Here is a 10,352-nt window from a genome sequence, read left to right as displayed (position 1 = left end):
TACCTAATGTAGAGGTGAGTTCTGATTCAACCATTAACCAGCTGTATGTCCTCAAGTGAGTTCCCGCATTGCACTGAGCAGGTGCGTCTCATGTCAGGTATAACAGGAACACCCACCTTTTAACACGATGGCTTGCATGAAGTACCAAGCACCAGCTGAGGCACATGGCAGACACTGAGTGTCCCTTTCTTGGAAAACTTATCAGTTAAGTCTTTGGTTATATAATTTTTTTATTGCATTTTAGGTTTTGGGGTACATGTAAAGAACATGCAAGATTGTTGCATAGGTACACACATGGCAGTGTGATTTGCTGCCTTCCTCCCCTTCACCTATATCTGGCATTTCTCCCCATGCTGGCTCTCCCCAACTCCCCACCCCCCACTGTCCCTCCCCCATTTCCCCCCAACTGACCCCAGTGTGTAGTGCTCCCCTCCCTGTGTCCATGTGTTCTCATTGTTCAACACCTGCCTATGAGTGAGAACATGCAGTGTTTGATTTTCTGTTCTTGTGTCAGTTTGCCGAGAATCATGGTTTCCAGGTTCATCCATGTCCTTACAAAGGACACGAACTCATCGTTTTTGATGGCTGCATAGTATTCCATGGTGTATATGTACCACATTTTCCCTATCCAGTCTATCATCGATGGGCATTTGGGGTTGGTTCCAGGTCTTTGCTATTGTAAACAGTGCTGTAATGAACATTCATGTGCATGTGTCCTTATAGTAGAACGATTTATAATCCTTTGGATATATACCCAGTAATGGGATTGCTGGGTCAAATGGAATTTCTATTTCTAGGTCCTTAAGGAATCGCCACACTGTCTTCCACAATGGTTGAACTAATTTACACTCCCAACAGTGTAAAAGTGTTCCTATTTCTCCACATCCTCTCTAGCATCTGTTGTCTCCAGATTTTTTAATGATCGCCATTATAACTGGTGTGAGATGGTATCTCAATGTAGTTTTTGATTTGCATTTCTCTAATGACCAGTGATGATGAGCATTTTTTCATATGTTTGTTGGCCTCATATATATCTTCTTTTGTAAAGCGTCTGTTCATATCCTTTGCCGACTTTTGAATGGGCTTGTTTGATTATATAATTTTATCTTAAATGCTTTTAAAATGCTTTCTATTTCAAGGAAATAGAGGTGGCTCTCAACTGATGAGAATTTATTTGGCAAAGAGAAAATAGCTTGTTTTTATACCATTCAATTACTATTTTTTTTTCCTTCATATGGCATTAGGTCTGTAATATCTACTCATCAATTCAATAAAATAGCAAAGCTAAGAAAATGGTAGATTAACTCTGTCATCTGCTCAGCAAAAGCCAATCCCTTCACCCAGTGCATCCAGGCTTATTAGCAGGGGCCTCTGTGATCCTTTCCTATCCTGGCCTTCCCAGTGAAAAACAACTGGTGCTGACATTGAGTGTCCCTTAGGGGACAGTGACATGCCAACCCCTCAGTAAAGGAAGGAAGGGGTGAGCCTGGTGCAACTTTCTGTAAGTCTGTAGGTTTTTTTTTGTTTTGTTTTGTTTTGTTTTGAGATGGAGTTTCGCTCTTGTTACCCAGGCTGGAGTGCAATGGCACGATCTCGGCTCACCGCAGCCTCCGCCTCCTGGGTTCAGGCAATTCTCCTGCCTCAGCCTCCCGAGTAGCTGGGATTACAGGCATGTGCCACCATGCCCAGCTAATTTTTTGCATTTTTAGTAAAGATGGAGTTTCACCATGTTGACCAGGATGGTCTCGATTTCTTGACCTCGTGATCCGCCCGCCTCGGCTTCCCAAAGTGCTGGGATTACAGGCTTGAGCCACCACGCCCGGCCAGTCTGTAGGTTTAAAAACAAAACAAAACAGGCTGGGTGTGGTAGCTCAAGCCTGTAATCCCAGCACTTTGGGAGGCCGAGGCAGGCGGATCACGAGGTCAAGAGATGGAGACCATCCTGGTCAACATGGTGAAACTCCATCTTTACTAAAAATGCAAAAAATTAGCTGGGCATGGTGGCACATGCCTGTAATCCCAGCTACTCGGGAGGCTGAGGCAGGAGAATTGCCTGAACCCAGGAGGCGGAGGCTGCGGTGAGCCGAGATCGTGCCATTGCACTCCAGCCTGGGTAACAAGAGCGAAACTCCGTCTAAAAAAAAAACCTCTAAGGTCAACAAACAATAAGAAAATGTTTGGCTTTATTCTTGAATCATATAAAAAGCTAGTATTTGTTGAATACAAAGTACAGGCATACCTTGTTTTATTGTACCTCCGTTTACTGGGCTGTGAAGATATTACGTTTTTTACAAAAGGAAGGTTTGCGGCAACTCTGAGTCGAGCAAGTCTATTGGTGCCATTTTTCCAACAACGTGTTCACCTCATGTGTCTGTGTCACATTTTGGTAATTCTCTTAAAATTTCAAACATTTTCACTGTGATTATACCTGTTATGGTGATCTGTGGTCAGAGATCTCTGGTGTTACTATTGTAATTGTTTTGGGGCGCCACAACCTGGGCCCATAGAAAACAGTGAACTTGTGGATAAATGTGTGTTCTGACTTCTTCAGCTATGGCTGTTCCCCTGTCTCTCTTTCTCTTGCCTCGGCACTCCTTATTCTCTAAGACACAAAAATATTAAAATTAGGCCAATTAATAATTCTACAATGGCCTCTAAGTGTTCAAGTAAAAGGAAGAGTCCCAGGTTTCTCACTTTAAGTCAAATGCTAGAAATAATTAAGCATAGTGAAGAAGGCATGTTGAAAGCCAAGAGAGGCCGAAAGCTAAGCTTCTTACTCTAGTTAGCCAAGTTGTGAACACAAAGGAAAAGTTATTGAAGGAAATTACAGTGCTACTTCACTGAATACGCAAATGATAAGAAAACAAAACAGCCTTATTGCTGATGTGGAGAAAGTTTGAGTGGTCTGCATACATCAGACCAGCCACAGCATTCCCTTAAGCCAAAACCTAACCCAGAGCAAGGCCCCAATTCTCTCTCATCCTGTGAAGGCTGAGAGAGGTGATGAAACTGCCAAAGGAAAGTTGGAAGCTAGAAGAGGTTGCTTCAGAGGTTTAAGGGAAGAAGCCACCCCCAGAACGAAAAGGTGCAAGGTGGAGCAACGGGTGCTGATGTAGAAGCTGCAGCACGTTACTCAGATCTGGCTGTGAGCACTGATGAGGGTGGCTACTCTAAACGGCTGATTTTCAGTGTAGACAAAAAGCCTTCTGTTGGAAGGATATGCCATCTAGGACTTTCATAGCTAAAGAGAAGTCAATACCTGGTTTCAAAGCCATAGAATCAAGGTATTTTGTCAAACTCATCTAGATGTTGCTGTGAAGACAATTTCCAGATGAGATTGACATTTATATTAGTAGATTTGGAGTAAAGCAAATCACCTCCATAAGGTGGGTGGGACTCAACCAATCAGTTGAAGACCTTATGTGGAAAAAGATGGAGGTTCCCCAAGGAAAAGAAAACATCTGATTGGTTCCGTTTCTCTAAAGAACCTTCCTAATGTGCCAAATACTATTCAATTTTGGTGGGGGGGGGGGAACGTCTGTAAAACTTTCCCTTGCAGTCAGCTATAATGTGCCGTAAGCAAGGCTGTTGCTAAATCTTTGTTTACCAATGATTTGAGGTCTGAGGTAATCATGTCCTTTTTTCTTTCTCTGCACAATCCTGCATGACCCCTCGTTCACAATCAAACTGCCTTTCACATGCAGGAGCACCAAAAGGCACAGGAATGGATGCCAGCGTACTCATTAGCACCTCCCCAACATCACCTTGGTCCACTTAACTGAGGAACAGCTGTTGAAAATGGCAAGAGCCAAAATAGTACCCAGTTCTCAACCAAATAATGTATCTCTGAAAAGAGGAAAACTGGTTGTGAGCTGCCATTGTCCCATTTTTAGGAGAAACTATAGAAGGAACAGCCACCAGTTACACAGAAATTTAAGATTGTGCCTATGCTAATTCCAAGCAATAGTCTTTCTACCTATAACCCATTGCTAATTAAATGTTATCACTTAACATTCATTATTAACAAAGGTTTTTTGGCTATTGTCAAAGCTCAAGTGAAAGGCTTTTAGTTTCTTTCATTACTTCTAAATGAAACCAATTTAGCAGATCCTTCCCTCCCTCTCTTCCTTCCTTCCTCCCTCCCTCCTTCCCTCCTTCTCTTCCTCCCTCCTTCCCTCCTTCCCTCCTTTCCTTTCTTTCACAGAGTTTCGCTCTTTTTGCCCAGGCTGGAGTGCAGTGACACATTCTTGGCTCACTGCAACCTCTGCTTCCCAGGTTCAAGTGAGTCTCATGTCGCAGGCCCTTGGGTAGCTGGGATTACAGGGAGTGCCACCACACCCGGCTGATTTTGTATTTTTATTAGAGATGTGCTTTCACCATGTTGGCCAGGCTGGCCTTGAACTCTTGACCTCAGGTGATCCACCTGGCCTCAGCCTCCCAAAGTGCTGGAATTACAGGTGTGAGCCACCGTGCCCAGCCTCAAGACAGTTTTATAATGATCCTTGGGTCAAGGTTTTGATGAGAAATTCATTGCTGTGATGGACTGAGGTGATGTTGGGGAGGTGCTAAGGAGTCTGCTGGCGTCCATTCCTGTGCCTTTTGGTGCTCCTGTATGTGAAAGGCAGTTTGATTGTGAACCAGGGGTCATGCAGGACTGTGAAGAGAAAGAAAGGGCACCTAGAGCCAACAGCATCCTCCTGCATCCTGCCTAAACAGACAAAGCTTGCTCCTGTTTGGCAAAGTTTCTAGGTGGTATTTTTAGAACAATAGCCTCCTCCGTTTGGTGCTGTGGGAATATGGCTCTTCATTCACAGATGGGTATCTCTGGGGTGACTGGGGAGCTAAATTGCCAAGGCTTCCCCTTACTGGATAAAGTGACTCTTTCCCAATTTTTATTAAAATCTTAACAGGCCACCAAAGCTGATAAAGCTTCAGAAGAGAAACTTCTTGCAGGCAGCTACAGGTGGTGTGTCATTTAGCAGAAATTGTATATTTGGCAATGTTTATTTTTCTTTTCCTTTTTTTTTTTTTTTTTTTTTTTTGAGACAGAGTTTCACTCTTATCACCCAGGCTGGGGTGCAATGGCATGATCTCGGCTCACTGCAACCTCCGCCTCCCAGGTTCAGGCAGTTCTCCTGCCTTAACCTCCTGAGTAGCTGGGATTACAGGCACGCGCCACCATGCCCAGCTAATGTTTTGTATTTTTAGTAGAGACGGGGTTTCACCATGTTGATTGGAATGGTCTCAATCTCTTGACCTCGTGATCCACCCACCTCTGCCTCCCAAAGTGCTGGGATTACAGGTTTGAGCCACCGCACCCGGCTCTTTTTTTTTTTTTTTAAGACAGAGTCTTGCTCTGTCATCCAGGCTGAAGTGCAGTGGCACAACCTTGGCTCAAGTGATTCTCTCACCTCAGCCTCCCACGTAGCTGGGACTATAGGTGTGTACCACCACATCCAGCTAATTTTTGTAGTTTTAGTAGAGATGGGGTCTCGCTATACTGCCCAGGCTGGTCTCGAACTCCTGGACTCAATCGATCCACCCGCCTCAGCCTCCCAAAGTGCTGGGATTACAAGCGTGAGCCACCTTGCCTGGCCATATTTGGTAATATTTCTTTCTTTTTTTTTTTTTTTTTGAGACAGAGTCTCTTTCTATCGCCAGGTGCCAGGCTCAGTGCAGTGGCGCGATCTTGGCTCACTGCAACCTCTGCCTCCTGGGTTCAAGCAATTCTCCTGCTTTAGCCTCCTGAGCAGCTGGGACTACAGGCGCGTGCCACCACGCCCAGCTAATTTTTGTATTTTTCAGTAGAGACGGGGTTTCATGTTGGTCTCAATCTCTTGACCTTGTGATCTGCCTGCCTTGGCCTCCCAAAGTGTTGGGATTATAGGTGTGAGCCACCGTACCTGGCCAGTAGTATTTTTTAAACCTCAATGTGACTATGAATCACCTGCGGATCCTGTGAAAGATCAGGCTCTGATTCTGGATAGGGTCTAAGATTCTGTAGTTCTTTTACTTTATTTTAATTTTCCTGTGCCAACTCATGTGCCATTAGATATACATTAATTAAATTATTGTTGAAATTCTGAAGGTGTCAATCCATGTTAGCGTGCTAGAGTCTTCTTCACATTTTTAAAATTTTTGTGGGTACATAGTAGGTGTCTATGGGGTGATTCTGCATTTCTGACAAGCTCCTGGGTGATGTTGACACTACTGGTCTCTCAACCACAAGGATATATACAGCCTGTTTGGAGGAAGAATATTGCCTTTCAATGGAGCTAGTCACTGGTTGGTTTATTTTTTGCTTTACTTGAAGGCTTGTGCTAAATAATAAAATCTGCCTTACTTTCTTTTCACCTTGTCACTTGTGTTTGGAGCAACACAATGGAAGGAGCAAGCTGTAACTTGTGAACAGGAGACACATTAATGAAAGAAAGCTCCAGAGAGAGAATTCAAGCCGGCCTGTTGCCATGACGCTAGGTTAATGACACTGAGTTGGAAGAGTGATTCCCCCGGAGTCCTTATCAAGTGACACCATCTTAATTACTCAATGAAAAGACAGCCAGTTTCCAGCAAATAATTACTTCCTGATCGATACCCCTGTCTTGTTAAGTATGCTTTCTGACCATTTATAGCCAAACATTTGATGTACCCTTCCTGAGAGGAAAATCACCTTCTCAGCTATCTCTACTCAGCAGCAGCTCCGACCCACATCACGCGCAAAAACATCTACATTTAGGTATTTTGAATGGTTTGAAACTCGTCATTATTTATTATGCTTCGGTGACTTTTACCTTTAGATGAAGAACAGAAAAGGACACACAAGTTCCTCTCAGCAACGTGCTTTATGCTTGAGGCTAAGGCCTCAACTTGGGGAAGGGAAAAAGGTTGTTTCAAGCCAGTCACTCCCAACCCCTGGAAGACCCTTTTATATAGTTAACAAATTGCTGCTGGTTGTAATAAATGCAGTTTATCCCATCTACATCTTTATTAACCATTACCCACCAAAACAACATCGGCCCGAACACTGCAGCTATTTGATCCATAGCTTTAAATTTTTTTGGTACTCCTTGAGGAACTCCACTTGCATCTAAATAAATATGGGCATCAAAAGACTCATAAGGGGCTGCTTCTCTTGAGGCTTCTCTCATTTGCCTATGTCGTCTTTTCTGTTTTTCTGGTTGATGAAATGCCAGGGTAAAAGGGATAGCAATTGAACTAGCACAAGTACCACTCCAATTGTTTGGCAGAGTGTCCAGTAAAGGTCCTCCACAATACCACCATACGTACCACCATATACCACGATACCACCACAATACCACCATATACCATGATACCACCACAATACCACCATACATACCACCATATACCACGATACCACAATACCACCATACATACCACCATATACCACGATACCACAATACCACCATACATACCACCATATACCACGATACCACAATACCACCATACATACCACCATATACCACGATACCACAATACCACCATACATACCACCATATACCACGATACCACAATACCACCATACATACCACCATATACCACGATACCGTAATACCACCACAATACCACCATACATCCGATCTGGGATGAATAAGGGCGGACTGCTGGGTCAGCTCTCCGGAAGTGCCTGACTTTACTGCATCCTGTTAAGTTTCCAAGGAACACTAAATTCTCCCCGAGTCATGAAAGAAACCAGGCGAACTTTGCCATGGGAGATGGAGGCTGTATGGCCCTCAGGGGCTGACCCACAGGGTGTTGAACTTGAGGAAATAGCAGAGAAAGAACCTGGAACAATTCGTTATCCCAGGGCGTGGAATCTTGAAAAAGAGCTACCATGTCCACTTGATTCGAGGACCATTCTAGTGGAAAGGGAATAAGCTGGGCCTCTGGCCTACCATGCACACAAGCATAACAGTTGCTTTTATTTAAAGTGCGGACGGAATATTTAATCCATCCTAACCAGGCGTTTGCATCTTGGTTTCCTGTTTCAATAGCTATGGTCTGTCTTAGGTCCTTTATTTCCACTACAGAAACTTTGGTTTTGTCATTGTGCCTGGGAGGAATGATTGATAAAGAGGTTGAAGGAGTACTAAAGCATATTTCAGAAATTTCTTTAGGATCTTTTTCTGACACATAGGTTCCTATGCCATAAATACGACCTAATGAGGGGGAAGAGTTTTTAGATGTTGGAATAGTAATGGTAAGCTGTATGGGATTACATAGGTTATATTGACAGCTAGAAGGAGTAATTCCCTTTGTGAAATGGACATAAGGTCTTAAGGACTGACAAAGGCCTGTGGGAGCAGTCCATCTTAAGCCTTAAGTGTTCCATAGGGTATTAGACCAGGTAGAACATGGATCAAGATTAATTTGATCCATCTCTTCAGAGGACCATATAAGCGGATCGGGTACTATTTTAGTTAATTTTTCATATAGCAATTTACTTTTTAATGCATATGAATCAATCCATGGACAACAGCATCCAATTCACCCTGACATTTTCTAAGTTCTTGTTTGGTCCAGGGCAATAGCAAGGACACAATGCCTTCAACCCGTTCAGGTCCTATTCTTCTTCTACCTGCACTGATTAACTGGCCTAAGTATCTAACTATAGTTTCTACATATTGAAGTTTTCCCTTTGAGATCTGCAGCCCTTCGGAATGTAAATGGTTTCGAATGTGTCTAGAAAACTCGGTTACTTTTTCTATATCTTCCCCAGATACAAGAATATCATTCATGTATTTAAGCAGGCGTAGCTACTTTGGAACAACAGCCTTCTCTGTTATTTTCTCTAAAGCATGACTAAAAAGATTTGGTGAATCTGTAAATCCTTGAGGCAAAACTGCCCATCTATATTGTTACTGTTGTCCGATAGGAGCCTCCTCCCATTCAAAAGCGACTATCTCTCAGCTGTCTTCAGCCAAAGGGCATGCCCAGAAAGTATCTTTTAAACCTATGACAAACCACTTATGACCGTAGGGAATCTTACTAACAATAGTGTATGGGTTTGGCATAAGAGGGTGAGTGGTTTGGACTATTTATTTATAGCTCTAAGGTCTTGCACTAATTGATATGACCCATCTGGATTTTTGACAGGTAAAACGGGAGTGTCGTATGGAGACATACAGGCTTCGAGAAGCCCATCCTGTGGTTGCCAAGGCCTTCAATCACAGGTTTTAACCCTACTCATTCTTCTAAAGAGATAGGGTGTTGCTTTCTTCTTACTATCTCCCCTGGAGTTTTAATTTGATTCGGGGAATCTTTAACTTTCCTCTATTCCCCTCCTTGGACCAGACGTCAGGATGAATATACTTTTCATCTGCCGTAGTCAGCAAATTTAAAGAAGTAAGAAAACCTGTTGGGTCAATTTGTAGACCTATGCCTTATTTCAACATTAAATCTCTTCCTAGTAAATGTGTTCTTGCTTCAGGAATTAATAAAAATTGAATACAGGGTGACCGGTCTTTATATTTCACCTCTATGTTTTCCAAAATTTTTGCTTTAAATCCTTCTCCTTTTGCCCCAGAGACTAGCAATGTTGCTGGAGAACAAGTTAAGTCAGCTGGGGGAAAACAGACAGGCAAACGAGCCACTCTGGAGTCGATTAAAAAGGTGATTAACTCGTGGTTGGGTCCCACCTCTAAATTTATCAAGGGCTCCTGTGTGGGACTTGAAATAAAAAAGATGGAGCCCCTGACCTCCCTACTCCTCTTCCTCAAAGGTAGGCATGAGTGTGTTGTACTGGAGCGAGCATACAAAGTCAACACCAAGACAAAAGTATGCCAAATTGCAGAGGCTTCATTGCCGGTGGCCACAGAGGACGTGGCCCCAAAAGGAGGGTGTCAAGACTTTTTATGCCTGTAAACCACCTCGGGGGTGGGGGTGAGGGTGAGGGGTGGGGAGGTAGGAGTGAGAGGCTTCAGACATTCTGAAGCCAGTGGACTTTGGATATTCCGTAAATTACCTCCTGGGCAGAGATGAGGGTGAGGGGCTTCGGACATTCCGGTTGTTACTTAAGTGGTTCACAGAAGTCAAGATAAGCGTTAGTTTACACATTGTCTGGGTAGGGTGGAAATTACAGACCTTAGTTACTTATTACAAGGCGCAGGGGCCAAGATGGCATGGGTTTGGACTGCTTGCCTGTCACATCAGGGTTACAGAGAGCAGTTTCAACAGAAGGCTGAGGTATGGTTGAGGTATGCAGTTTAATGGGGCTTTTACCATGTCACCAGTGGAAAAGCGTTTTCTACACTCTGACATTCTCTCTTGAAATGGCCTGATTTTCCACATTCGTAACATCTATCCTGCCCTCCTCTCCTGACTTTCTCCTTTGA

This window comes from Saimiri boliviensis, chromosome 1 (genome assembly GCF_048565385.1).
Source record: "Saimiri boliviensis isolate mSaiBol1 chromosome 1, mSaiBol1.pri, whole genome shotgun sequence".
Taxonomy (NCBI): Eukaryota; Metazoa; Chordata; class Mammalia; order Primates; family Cebidae; genus Saimiri; species Saimiri boliviensis.
This window is presented reverse-complemented; position numbering follows the sequence as displayed.